Here is a 15,399-nt window from a genome sequence, read left to right as displayed (position 1 = left end):
GTGACAATAGGCAATGTATATATGAAGTTGCTAAGACAGTAGATCTTAAAAGTTCTCATTACAGTGAAAAAATTGTGTAACTATGTAAACTAGACTTACTTGTGATGGTCATTTCACAATATATATATACAAATATCAAATCATTATGTGTATACAGGAAATAAATATATTGCTATATGTCAATTATATCTCAATAAAACTGGGGGGGGAGGGAAAGAATCAGATTGCTCCTAATTATACTTTTAGTAAAATGACAAACAAATCCTTCCACAGATTTAGATTTTCAATCTAAATTGAGGAAAATCTCAAGCCCCTATGTTCCTAAAGCATCTCACCACCTACTAGGTGAGAAGCTCTCTCACTCCTGCCATAAAGGTATTAACTAGGGATGAAGCAGAAGTGGAACTATCAATCATCAGCAATAAAAAAATAAACTCCACCTTGGGGGAACAACCAGCTCTGGAAAACGAGAGCAGAGAAAGAGGCTGGCGGTGACACTGAGGGACAGATTGGTGCAGCATGTCCATGACTCACTCACCAGAAGCACATTCTTTGGACAGGAACCCCAAACAGCACAGCATGTGGGTGTGATGCCAATGGCAGATTCCAGCTACTGAGGGCAGGCACCAAGCTAGAGGTGGGTGGCATATTCTTTCACCGAGTAAAGGCATTTCAACTTTCAGTACTCTGCTGTTCACACAGTCTTCGAAGATAATCTCCTATTTGATCCTTTCAGTCATCACATGCACAATGCATTTTTATCCCCACTTTTGAGGTCAATGGCAGAAATGTTAACAGACTTGCTTCAAGTCACACAGATAGTAACTGACAGGATGAGAGTAAAACCAAGACCCACCAGCTAACTTCAATCTAAATCTTCTTTTTTATTCACAATCATTTTCCATCTCTAATCTATCCAAGGATATTATATTGTCCTGTTGAAGACACTATGTTCTTTGAGTCATTCTGATCTCATCCTGGACCTCATTTCCTCCAAAGAAGCTCCCTAATGACATGTGCAGGAGTTGTCCCACCCATGAACACTCCCTGGGCTGGTCTCTGCCCAGCAGTGTGTTGAAGTTGCCCATTTCGTAGTCTGCCTCTTGGCACACAGCACACCAGACAGAAGCACTGCTTCTGTGCACAGGTATCCAGCATGGTTCTTTGCACAGGAGGTCTCCATAACTGCTAAACATAACACTGACATGCATAACGAGCACGTTGCCGTCTGCTCCATGGGGGCTCAGTGCACTGGCAGCACATGTCCTCTGCTCCCTGCACTTGGAACACCCAGGTTCTCAGGGTCATGACTTGAACATATGTTGCAGAGTCCACAGGCTCTTTTGCTCCAGATCTTGTGTTTCCTTGGGGTGGTCTTTCTGCTCCTTTCTTATTTTCAAGACACAAGATGTCACACCTGAGCTTCAGCATGCTGGACTCCAGCACAATCTTTCTCATTTGCTGTTTCCAAACTGCAGTAGAGAAGAAAAAGCCAAGGGACTTTATACAGTTACCTGGAGAGACAGACTCGCACAGGGGACGAACAGGTCTGGAATTGGATTGCTGCTCTGACTTTACCCTGCCAGTCACTGGATGTTTTAACTCTTAGTCATCTACTCCCACTTTGTAAATGGAGCAGTGACAGTGCCTAGGGAGGTAGCATCATTATTCCCATTTTTATAGCTGGAGTTTAGCAAAGCAAATAAAATGTAATCAACTTAGCAATGGCGTACTGCAGGGTAGAAGCTCCTCTAGACACTGGAACTTGAGTAATGAAGATATCACAACCCCACCTCATGGAGCTCAGAAGGGAGCTGCAAACTGATGCAAGAAGTTGCAACAAAATGTGATAAATCTTAAAATGTGAGAAATATGGGAGTTACAGGAACACATATGGGTGGGTCGAAACAAGTATCAGGGTCAGGGAAGAGCCACCAGAGGAAGTAGAGTTTAAGTTAAAGATCTTAAAAGCTCAGTACATGTCATTGTTTGAAAGATTAAGGCAGGACCAAAAAAAGGAAACTTAAAGTATATTCCAGATAAAGGAGGCTGCATTTGCAAAGGTATACCAGAGAAAATTGTAAAAATTATACCAAGTTTCATACAGCATGGGTATAAATGGGATATTGAAGAGCAACGTGGGACTTTGGTAGCAACTGTAAGATTGCTACCATTGTAAGATTGTATAAATCATGCAGAAGAGTAGGTGTCCTGAAGACAATAAAGAGTATTCTGGGTTGAAGTAAGGCAATGACAATTTATCTGTGATTCACAAAGTTCATTCTGTGGCAGAAGGTGAGTTGACTAGCAGGGATTAGGGGGCAGTTCTGGGATGACAAAAACAAATGTGGGCAGCTGTCATGGGGCCGACTGATGGGCAGAAAAAGATGAGAGGTCTCTGGGGGAAAGATTGCATTTCTTGGTTATAAATTTAGCAAGGACCAAATTTTGGCTGTGGATTAATATAAGGGGGATGGAGTCACAGATGACCCTGAGACTTCCAACTAGGGCAGCTGGTGCCCTGAGGTATCTGCACCAATGCAGGGAGCCCTGGAAGATGGACAGATCAGAATGTAGAGGAAGAGACTAGACTTTTAATATTGAACTTCCAGTTGGCCAGATGCACCTCAGCCAGTCCTCAATACTATTTCACCAACCTGCCAGGTTGCAAAACTATTCAAACAAGTCAACCATATATTCCCATGGAAAATAAGGCCACCACAGCCTCTCCTCACTGTGAAAGATCACAACCAGCCAACAAACGAAAAAGGGTGATCTGACCCAGGGAGTTGGCATGACAAGAATGCAGGAATTTCTTTCAGTCAAACAGACCCCATGAAGCTAGAAGGTGCAAGGTCCCCCTGAGGGCAGCCTGCCCAAAGGGGTCTAACAAGTATTCCAGGCTGCACATGCAAAGGCCTGGAGGTTCCCACAAGCTTGGTGTGATGGAGAAGCATAAGAAAGAGCCCTAGAGGGGAAGGGACTAGTTGGGGACAGTTATTAGAGGAGTGTGGGAGTAGGTAGGGTCAATTCAGGCCATTATCTGGTGTGCTTTGGTTCTAGCCTGGGCTGGTGTGAGGTTCAGTATGCAGGGGACCTGTTACTATTTCACAGCTTCAGTGGACACTTGCTGAATGAAGACAGAGGTGGGATGAAGTTGGGCCTAGCTCCAGGGTAGAGGCGCACTCTATGTAAGTCCAGGCTCCCAACGGGGCCAAACAAAGTTTTCTTACAGCTGCAAAAATTCTTGCTCTCAGGTAAAAAATGGCATTCTCCAAGCAGAGCTGTAGGAAAGAGGGAAGTAGGGAGAGGTATTGAATTTATCTGATAAACTAAACTTGTTCTCTGGCACCTGTATAAACAAGAGAATACACTGACCCAGGTTTAAAACTTCATGTTCTCCCACACATGTACAAGAATAAGCAACATGGAAAAAGTAAGGCACAATTATACATATAATATCAGCATTCTATAAACTTGAAAATGCATGCATATAAAACCAACAAATTTCTAAGAATTCATGCCCCAAAAAGATCGACATTAGAATAATTATGGGAAAGTGTAAGATGGCTAAAACACCTGTTTTATCACAAGAAGTTAAAAGATTATGTACATTTGATAAATTAATAAGTAGCATGAAATAGAGAAGTAAATATAGTAAATCTAAAAGTCACTATATGAATTGTTGCTGGGAAGTAGGATTTTGGGTGAGAAGGGGAAAAAAGAAGGAAACTGCTATTTCTCTTTATAAGTTTTTGAGTGTTGTTTGATTTTTAAACTAAGGGCATGCATTACCTTAACAAGAATAAAATTGGAAATAAAAGCAATAAAAGTCAAAATAAAAAAATAGCCCTAAGGGCAAAGATATGGAAAATAATGTATTAAGATTTTGAATTTCAACTCCAAGGGAACTTTTTAAGGTTTAAATGTATATAAAATTAAATTTCCCTCTAGGAAAATTATATTACCACAGTAAAAATGAGACTGTCTTTTCCTCATATCCTCACTAACATTAGGAATTAACTTTTTAAAAAGTCTTCATGGAAGAAAGTGAGGCAGTGCTTACTTCTTCGAAATGGATATTTATGATATTACCCTCAAACACACACACAGAGGCCCAGCCACCTAATCTTGAAATTTGCAAAATAAAAATTCAGGATCCCTTGTTCAAAACTTTTGTACAATGTCAAGGCCAGCAGACATTGCTGAGCCAAGTCAAGGGCCCTCTAATCACAGGCCACACCACCCTGACGTCAACCCTGAACAAGCACATATAATCTACTCTGTTATGGGGCTTCTGAAGGTGCAGAGCCTGGGACGCACCCTTTCCCTAAAGCTCAGGTGTCTTTAATCAGGCCCTCAGGACTGCACTTTGGGCAATGCTCTACACCCACCTAAGCTGTCCCAAGCAGTGCCAGGGACCCAGCAAAGTCAGAAACCAAGTAGAGCTGGTCTGAAGAAGGGACTTTGCAGTCTTGACTCACCGCTGACAAGAGATGAAGGGGTCAGGTCTTACACCAAAGCAAGGGCAAGCCTGCTTGCACAAGCAGGAGGTCTGGTGCGTGGCTATCACAGAAGGTTTCCAGTGGGCAGGAGCAAGACAGGCTCTAGTTCTTACATCTGAATGGGACACATGAGTCACCGGAACCAAAATCAGCACCAGGACAAGAGACTCAACAAATTATTCAACTAGTATTTCCTGAGCTTTCCTGCTAAATGGTCTGGCTCCAAAAGGCTCACTGCCCAGTCCCCAGTGAATGACTTCCACAGATGAGCATGCAGGGACAAGGAATCCACAGTCATGTTGGTTACATTGGGGTGGGGCGGAGAAGTGGAAGCAGAACAAAGGCACCTGGTAGGGGAAGGCGGGGAGGGACTTAGAGGTAGAGGGAAGAAGGGAAGGAGGAGGGACAGAAATACTGAACAACCCAGAGAGGGATCTCTGTTTTGTCAGCAGAGCAAGGAGCAACTCAGTAACCTGTTACCAAAACAGGGGTACCATGACAAAGGTTACAAATTAGGGGTGTCATGCAGGCAACCAGCCCTCTAGGAGAAAAAGGCAGTGAAATCCTGCTAAGACCTTGTTGCAAGCCCAGAATCAAGCTCTTAAATTCCCTAGGACTCCCAACTGGGGCCAAGATTCTAAGTGGGGAGTCAGGGTCCATTATAGACATCAAAGTAGGATGTCAACAGTGGAAGGAATCTGACAAGGAGGGATGACTGACAGCCTCTCCCCCAAATTTCCCTTTGGCCCTCATGGCTGAGCTGACCTCCATGTGAACATGCCCTCCAAGGGGGGCCAAGACAGGCTGAGCCCTTATACCAGCCTGTACCAGAGGCAGCGCACATCCCTTACCAGATAGAAACAAGCCTTTTATATTCTTCCCCTGAAAGCTCTGGAGAGTTACTGTTCTTTTTTTTTTTTTCAGTTGCATACTTTTCTGTTAATGCCTGATTATCATAAATTACTTAAGAGATTACTTAATCCATTACTGGCACCCTAGAACGTATTTGTTTTGTATTTGTTTTCAGAGACCGCAGGGTAAGTGGCCACAGGTTATTATACTGCACAGTCATCTATACGTAAATCATATTTAGAGGGGATTATCCTATATCACCTATTTGAATTTGTTTCTTTACAAAACAAGCCTCCCTCCAGGCCTGGGGCACATGTATAAATGTGTTTTGTTCCTTCAGCCTTCCCTCCTCTTCGGTTTCCCATCTTTCTAAGTTCATTGCAATGATGTGCACATCATTTGGCCTATTCTTGACAAATAGGAATATTTCCATGGCTCTTCATGCCTACTGAGTATCCTTCCTTGTGGTACTTTGAGTTCTAGCTTCACACTGTTTTTGCTTATATTTTTTAAGACTCTTTTCTTAATGTGCTGTGAAAAAGTTTCCTTGACAGCATCATCTTTGCACAGAACTATGTCTGGCCTCAGAGAAAGGAAAGTTCAACATCTGGACTGGTAGCAACAGCTATTCGGGGTAGGGAAAGGATGTGAGATGGTAACTGGTCCATAATAAACCTGAGAATCATTTACACAAAGAAATCACCACCCAGCACTCCCCCGATCAGATGAGCACCTGCCCCCAGAAGGCAGACTCTCACATGTCCCATGTGGTAGAAGAGGCTGGGAGCTCCCCAGAGTCCTATTATGAGCACTGACCCCTCCTGAGGCCTCTACCCTCAAGACCTGAGCGCCCCCCAAAGGCTCACACCTCTACCATCACCTTAAAAGTTAAGATTTCAACACATGAATTTGGAAGGAACTCAGACATTCAATCTACCATGCACTACAATCACTAGACATTCGCCAGATCGTTAAAATTTACATAACAGACAAGCCAACACAGACGAGGTGGAGCTTCGTCGTGCTCCTGCTAGTGTAAGAGTAAAACCATGAAGAAGCACTTTAGAAAATTATGTGGCGTTTCTTCTCTTATTAGTTACATATCTACCCTGCAACCTGGCAACTTCATTTGTAGGTATGTACCCAAAATACATATATATTGACACCAAGAGATACATATGATGATGTTCATGAAAGCAGTAATCATTGGAGCCAAATAGTGGGGACTTCCACAGGTACATTAACTGCACAAGGGGTGGACTATACTGTATTCACATGGGAACGCCATGGCAAGAATGAACAGGTTCCTGTTGTACAGAACAATGAATGATTCTCACAAACATTATGCTGAGGAAAACAAGTCAGACACAAAACAGTGCACACTTCTTGATTCCATTTGCTATAAAGCTCAAAAGTGGGCATGACCAACCTGGGGAACTCTTCTTGGATCTTGGGAAGATTCTACTTTTCCACCTCAGTGGAGATTACAGGGATGTGTTCCCTCTAGGAGAAGGCATTAGATACTAATGATCTACGTGTGTACTATTTACATGTATATTATGTTCCCATCACACACATGCAAACTATACACACATTATCTTATTCAGTAAAAGATACAGCACTAGATACAGTGATTGCCATGTATTAGACACTTTACAAGCATTTACAGCTGAAGATACTTTACAACTATAAGTTATAATGAATAAAATGATGAGAGCTGGCAGAGAAGCACTTGTATTTGGCTTATCCATCAATTCCCTTATTAACACCCTACAGCCCTGGCAGGAGTAGAGCAGTGGTGGGGGAGACTGTTAGCTCCCTTGCCACTTGAAAGAGGAAGGAAAACGCCCCTTCCTGTCACTTTCCCTGAAGCTGCTGACCCTCTGTCATTTCCTCATTGTGTGTAGAGAGGGAATCCTGCCTCGGAGAGTTTTGCTTTGTCTTTGGGGGCACACACAACCTTGCAAATACCTTTTCCCTTTTCTCTAATTCCCACCGGTGAACAGTCACCATCCTGTGTATGATACACCCATTTCATTATAAATGTTAAAAGGATCCCACTCCAGTGAACATGCCTCTTTTACTTCTTAACAGAGAGGGGGGTTCCACACTTTCATGTCTGTCTGTCGTGCTCTGCATGAGGCTTTGCCCCTCACATCATTACCTCCTGGTGTTGGAGCTCCTTAGGTTACAACTTGGCCAGAAATCTTCAGGGCCATCCGAGGTTAGTCAGCAGATGTCTGGGGAGAACTTCCCTCTCATTTGAGCATCATAATTGGCGACCTCGCCCATGCCCATCTCGTTAGAGTCATTTTTTGTACAATAAGCACTCTGCCTCCCTAGTCAGGCCTCCTTATGTGAGGAGATTTTTACAGTCCAGTCCAGCACAGCTGCCTCCCTTCCCCAAACCCATTCCTTACTCCAGGGCACACTTGAGCCACATTCTAACTGGTCTGGGCCTTTCAGCCCTGAGTGCAGGCAGTACTTCCATGCACTCTGGGCATTCACTCTCTATTTGAATATTGCCCTCTCCCACCCCTGTGCCAGAAAATCACTGTCTTGGGAAGTACAGCCTCTCTAGTTCTGTGCCTCAGTGGGTTTTGAGCTAACAGCCTGTGGTTGGGACAACAGATGTCTTAAGCACAATGTCACTGCATTGTCACTTTGCTGGAGACACAAAGAACAATAAGCTGAGCTGGCAGGATGCAGAGAGAAAGGACAGAAAGATGAATCTCACTAACCCAGTGCCAGCTCATAAGGCCAGAGGTAGAATTAATTCAATACTGAAGAGCATGAGTGTAAGTCACATGTCTACAAATATGCAGGTGAAGCTAGTAATGCCTAGGGCAGGAATTAAGATAACAGGAGCAGAATTGAGAAGTTCTAGAACTTAGCACAGAGCAAATATATACCACATGGATTAGTTAACTAATGAAAGAAATAGGACTCCCTGGGAATAAAGGAAATTAAAAGCCAATGATGAAAATTACAGCAGGCAACTGTAGACCTCTACGGCACAATGTAGACTGCTCAGTCCATTGCACTGGGTCATGTTACAACACAGTAGCATCAGAGTTGTGTGTGCTGTGAGATCTGGTCACAGAACTCTGTCTTCTTTATATGCTGGAGTCTGGACTCCCCTCAGCCATTCCCTTGAAATTACAATCACAAAATCTGGTGAAACTCAAACCCAAGGGCCATAGAGAATGTAGCAATTTGTTCCTACAGCAATAGATGAGTGCCTCTTTCCTACATGCTTGCCAACACAATGTTTTCAAACTTTCGATCTTGTCAATCTGATTGATGAAAATTAACATCTCAGTGAAGTTTTCATTTGCATTTTTATAATTACAAAGGAGTTGCACATCTTCCACAAGTTTATAAACTGCTTGTATGTCCTTTTCTCTGAACTATTTATTCAGGTCTTTTGCCTTTTTGTCTAGAGGGTTATTGGTCTGTTCCCAACAATCTATAAAAGTAATTATATAACACACAACTGAGTCTTTTGTGATATGACTTGTAAATATTTTTCTGAGATAACTTGTCTTGTGACTTCGCTTTTGTCATAAATTCAACTATATCAAAAAGCTTTTATCAATATTTTCATGACTGTTGTATTTTGTGGCATTATTAGATGGGCCTTCTAACCAGAATTATTTTTGAAGACATCTTGTTTGTTTGTTTGTTTTCAATACTGTCTGGCCTTTCATCCTCCCAAAAGGAATATACAGTTTCGACGCTATTCCAATAAAAATCTCAATGACATTCTTCAAAGAAATAGAACAAATACTGATGAAATTCATATGGAACCACACACACACACACACACACACACACAACAAAAAAAAAAAAAAAAAAAAAAAAAAACATGAATAGCCAAAGCCCTGCTGATGAAAACAAAAGAGAAAGGAGGTATCATACTTCCAAACTTCAAGCTATACTATAAAACCATAATTAAAACAGTTTGGTATTGGAACAAAAAACAGTCAACAGATCAATGGAACCGAAAGAGAGCCCAGAAATAAAGCCACACTTATATGGACAACTAATCTTTGACAAAGAGCAAAGAGAATGCAATGGAACATGGACAGTTTGTTCAATAAATGGTGCTGGGAAAACTGGACCACCACATGCAAAAAAAATGAAACTAGACCACTACCTCTCACTGTGCACAAAAATCGACTGAAAATGGATAAAAGACCTGGACATAAGACCCAAAACCATAAAATATATAGAAGAAAATATAGGTAAAACACTACTAATCATACATCTCAGTAACATCTTTAAAGACTCATCACCCAAAGCAAAGAAAGTCAAGGAAAAGATAAACACCTTGGATTACATCAAACTGAAAGGCTTCTGTGCAGCAAGAGACATTAAGCCAAACAGAGAGACACCCCACTGATTGGGAAAATTTTTTGCACTCCAGTCAACTGATAAGAGACTGATTACAAAGATATATAAAGAACTCACATGACTCAACAAAAACAAAGTAAACAATCCAGTCAATAAATGGGCAGAAGAACATTAAAAGACATTTCTCCAAAGAGGAAATGCAAATGGCAAACAGACATATGAAAAAATGTTCAACATCCCTTATCATCAGGGAAATGCAAATCAAAGGCACACTGAGATACCACCTTACACTACTAAGAATGGCACATATTAAAAAAAACTAGCAATAACAAATGTTGGCGAGCATGTGGTGAAAAAGGAACTCTCCTACATTGCTGGTGGGAGTGCAAACTGGTCCAACCACTATGGAAAGCTGTCTGGAAGTTCCTCAGTCTACTAAAAATGGAGCTACCATATGACCCAGCAATTCCACTCCTGGGGATCTACCCAAAGGACACAAAAACATTGATTCAAAAGAACACCTGCACCCCTATGTTATTGCAGCACTGTTAACAATAGGTAAATTGGAAACACCCAAATGTCCAAAAATAGATGACTGGATCAAGAAGATGTGGTACATATACACAATGGAATATTATTCGGCAATCAAAAAAGATAAACTCATGCCATTTGTAGCAACGTGGATGGAACTAGAAGGAATTATGCTCAGTGAAATAAGCCAGAAGGAAAAAGAAAAATATCAGATGGTTTTACTTATAGCAGGAATATGGGGGAACCAAATAAGACATCAGTGTAAAAAATAATAACAGTACAAAACACAACAAAGCAAAACAGACAATTATAAATCAGAGACATAGTGCAGGGGAGGAGGAAGGAGAGGGGAGGAGGAAAAGGGGTCAGGGGGAGGGAGGGAGGGGCACAGGAGACTGAAGTGATGGTGCATTGGTGAAGGAAATTCCATGGGGACTACACCTGAGGGGGTGGGGAGAAGCAAAATTGTTTGAAAATGAACAATATGAAAAAAAATTTAAATTAATAAAAAAAGACAAAAAAATAATGTCTGGTCTTTTTTTTGTACTTACTTCCTAATCCGCTGGAAATCTATTTGGTCTAGGCTGTTAGGTATGTACTATGCAACTTTTTTTTCTAGATACTCTTTCTGGATGACCTGAATATCCTTTTCTCACCACTATTTTAAAAAGATGGCTTTATCAGAGTTTAAATTCCCAGATGCATTTGGACCCAAAACTGGACTTTCTATTCTGATACTTTGGTCTATTTATGTGCTACCATAAAACTATTTTAATATGTATAATTTTATGTTTAATAGTAGAACATTTCCTGGCAATCTTGCTTTTCAGAATTTTTCTAGATGAACTTTAGAATCAACTTGCTTTATTGCAAAGTAATAAAAGTCCTGTTAGTAATTTAAGAAAATAATAATTCATAAATTAACTTATAAACCATCTAAGGGCATGAAATCCTTCTCTCTTTACCATCTCTCCCTTCATGTCCTCAGGGATGCTAATAATGTCTTCTTTAGCCAAATCTCACACATTTCTTTAGATTATTCTTAGAAATTCTACTTGTTGCTACAATTGGATTCCTTGCCATTTTGGTCAGGTTGTTATTTGTATCTATGAAGGCTATCGCTTTCTTTACATGGATTTAACATCCAGCCAGCTTTCTAAATTCTCTTATCATTTAAAAAAAATGCTCAGATGATAGAATAACCCAAATTCTCCCTCTCTCCTTCCCACCCTCCCTTCCTATCCCTTCCCTCTCTATTCTAACATCTAGTACCTCTAGAAGGATGTTAACAAATTCTCATGATGAAGTTGATGGACACCATCTAGACATGTCTTTGCTATTGACCTCTTAATATGACAAGTCACATTAACAATTTCTTCTCTCTGAATCATTTATAATGCTGGAATAAACCCCACATGGTTTTTATATATTATGATTTTGAAGTGATACTAGCTTCCATTTGATCATTTTATATAATGTGTTTATATTAATTTCTATATTAATTTTGTAAGTTTTTTACATTAAATCTTTATTATTGTTTATCATTTTATTTTTTTAATTCTATTATTTTTTAACTCTATGTATAATCTCTGAAAGATTCTGGAAGCTTTCCTTCTATCTCATGCTCTAGAATTCCTGTAGAGTAGTTAATAGCAACATGTGATTATTTAAAATTAAATTAATTAAAATTAAATTAAAAATCAGCCCTCGGTACAACTAGCTACATTTAAACGCTACACAATCACATGGACCACCTTCCATACTGATCAGCAGAGTTAGACTATTTCTGTCATCATGGGAAGTTCTGTTGGACAGCAATGCTATAGAAGAATTTTAAAGGCAATCAAACCATTAATGAAATTTAATGCTTTCAAAGTATTTCAAGTATTTCAAAATAGTTTTGATGCTCCTGGAAAAAAATGCTTTTATATTTTTGATGGAAATTGATATTCTGATTTTTCTAGAATTAGTTGTGATTGCTTATATATTTGTAGAAAATAAACAAATATATAAACAATCAGTGTTTTCAAATTTCAGTGCTTCAGTGAGTTCAAATTTATTTGAATAGAGTAGAAAAGTTAATCTGTTACAATTCTAGTTTTCTTTTAATCGAAAGCTGTTTCCTCAATCATGTTTTTTTCTATGAGGAAATGGTTCTGCCTTCCTGTTTTCTCGGTTAGATTAAGTGATGGTCACCTGCAGGCCCAGGTTACTCAATCAAATACTAATTTAGGTGCTGGGATGAAGTATTTAAAAACAAAATTTGAAAATCTAATTGTCTTTCCTCTAGCAAGGAGAAAGGTGCTCTGAGAGGTTGTACAAAACCGGAGGTTTTTATAGTCAGAAAGAGGGTGGGACAAGAATTTTCATTACCAAAAGAAAATGGATTAGTCTGCTTAAGTCCTTCATTCCAGGCAAAGTTATCTTTCCCTAAAGGGAAAACAGGAGATCCTTGTCACATGCCATTACCTCACTGGTGCTTTGCAGGAAACTTCAGACTGATTGCTTTAAAATTCCACTCCTGGGAGAGGTTGAAACTTCAATTAAGTCAGGTATTAAGTTTTAGGTTGGTGACCTGGGGCTTAACACAATGTAAGGGGCAGGACTGGATACAGTGCAGGTTTTCTGATCCCATGCAGACCGGGTAAAGGAGGAGTCAGAGTCCTCAGTAGTTTTGCAGGTTTTTTATTTGGGGTTCACCAGGCATATGGCAGGCAGGGGTGCTGGCTGGGGGGCTGGGAGGCTGGCAGGCCTCCCAGCCCCCAGCAAGTCCTCACTCTATCTGGGCTTTCTAGCGTTCGTTCTGCTGCTTCTCGGCTTCGGCTTCGGCTGCGGCGGCTGCTGCTGCTGGTGCTGGTGCTGCTGGCGTCCCCCCGTGACGCCGCCCTTAAAAGCACAGTCTTAGCTCAGCTGAATCCCATCTACCTATGCCCACACCCTATTCCAGGTGCCCACCATCAGGCATGCATTCAGGACAAGGATCCATCATCTATCCTGATGGCGGAAGGGCAGAAAAGCCTGATATTTTCTTTACCCTACAGTCCACCCCCTCAGGGTTTTCTGCCATATAGTCCACGTATATACAATTTTTTAAGCAAACATAAACAGTGCAGCCATGGCCCACAAAAGCAAATACATCACATATAACAAAATACAACAGAACACAAATAAGTCCAGGCAGGGCACCAACCAAGTGCAAAAGACAATTATTGGTACCAGCAGATGAGCCACCAAATCTGCTGCTGAAGGCACTGCTCATACGAGGGAGGGGAATCACTCACGGCATCTACTATAACATACCAGGAGCCGTCAGGCTTCCTGGCCTTCTCTGGCTGTAGTCTCGGCTACAAGGCGCACACAGCATCCACCCCCAGGATGCACTAGCTCTGGGATTGGCAATTTTATTCTGTTGGGGGTAATCGCCAACCCTCAGGGTTTCTGTCTGCAGTCGCTCCAACACTCGGCCTTCATGGCCACCCATGCGACTCGCAGACCCCTGCACTCAAGCCAACCCACTGCACAAGCAATGGGTCGGGGATCCAAACTCTGCATTTGGCTTGGGCTCCACCCCAAGCCACATTCCCCACCGTCCCCCAAGGACGGCCTCCTCAGCTCCTCACCCTCACTCAAGAATGAGCAGGGCATCACCCATAGGTGATTTTACGAGACTCACAGGGCTTCAGCATACCCAGGCTGCTTAACAGCCGCTTTAGGGCTTCTCAACTTAGCATCAGTACCAGCTTTTGCCACCTTAGTTGGCTTTTCTCCTCCACCTGGCCACTGGGCATACACAGGCTGCTTTTGGCCATCTAGGCCCACTGGCCACCCCCAGATTCTCAAAAAATAAACATAACCTGCTAAGGTCCTCCGCCTTCTGGCGGAATTGTCAGTCCAAAATCATCAGTTCATCAGTCTATCAGTCCATTGGCCTCTCCCTGCTTCAGCAATGGCCTGCTGCCTCAGGGTCATTGGCTGGTCCTTTCCGGTGTCGTTGGCTGGTCCTATCCGGTGTCGTTGGCTGGTCCTATCCGGTGTCGTTGGCTGGTCCTATCCGGTGTCGTTGGCTGGTCCTTTCCGGTGTCGTTGGCTGGTCCTTTCGGGCGTCTCCTTCACGCCAGGTCTCATCCTGTAGCTCGTGGACGTATCCATCTTCTATACCGCCATGGTGCCTCCAGCGTCGTCACAGGCAAAGTCTGTTCTCCTTAGTCCCTCCAGGTCTTCGGAGGGCTCCAATACCCGTCTGCATGGATCCTGCCGACATACGCCAATTGTAAGGGGCAGGACTGGATACAGTGCAGGTTTTCTGATCCCATGCAGACCGGGTAAAGGAGGAGTCAGAGTCCTCAGTAGTTTTGCAGGTTTTTTATTTGGGGTTCACCAGGCATATGGCAGGCAGGGGTGCTGGCTGGGGGGCTGGGAGGCTGGCAGGCCTCCCAGCCCCCAGCAAGTCCTCACTCTATCTGGGCTTTCTAGCGTTCGTTCTGCTGCTTCTCGGCTTCGGCTTCGGCTGCGGCGGCTGCTGCTGCTGGTGCTGGTGCTGCTGGCGTCCCCCCGTGACGCCGCCCTTAAAAGCACAGTCTTAGCTCAGCTGAATCCCATCTACCTATGCCCACACCCTATTCCAGGTGCCCACCATCAGGCATGCATTCAGGACAAGGATCCATCATCTATCCTGATGGCGGAAGGGCAGAAAAGCCTGATATTTTCTTTACCCTACACACAAGAAAATCCATTTTGGGCCTGCTGTCTCCTTTTTAGCAGTAAGTATCATATAGGTGTGATAAAGTCTACAATCAGTACCCATTAACTAAGGAAAATTTTCCTGCATAATCTGAGTGGACTGATGTAATCAGTCAAGGCAATCAGAAGAAGACATTCTGCTCCTGACAGCATCTCCAGCTTGTCTGAGTTCCAGCCTGCCCTTCCTGATGGCCTGCCACATGGATTTTGGACTTTCCTAGGCAGGTCCCACAATGGTGGGAACTATAGGTTTCTCTAAAGATACCCTGACTGGACAGCTTTCATGTACTTGTTGGTTCTATCTATCATTTTCCTAATTCCTGGACCATTAAATTTTGAATTAATCCTTTTTTTTTTAATAGAGGCATGTTTTTATTTATTTATTTGTTTGTTTGTTTTGTTTATACATGCACTG

Source organism: Talpa occidentalis, unplaced genomic scaffold (assembly GCF_014898055.3).
Source record: "Talpa occidentalis isolate TD23 unplaced genomic scaffold, MPIMG_talOcc4v2.1 talOcc4.12, whole genome shotgun sequence".
NCBI lineage: Eukaryota > Metazoa > Chordata > Mammalia > Eulipotyphla > Talpidae > Talpa > Talpa occidentalis.
The sequence above is the reverse complement of the archived record's forward strand: the minus strand, read 5'-3'. Positions refer to the sequence as shown.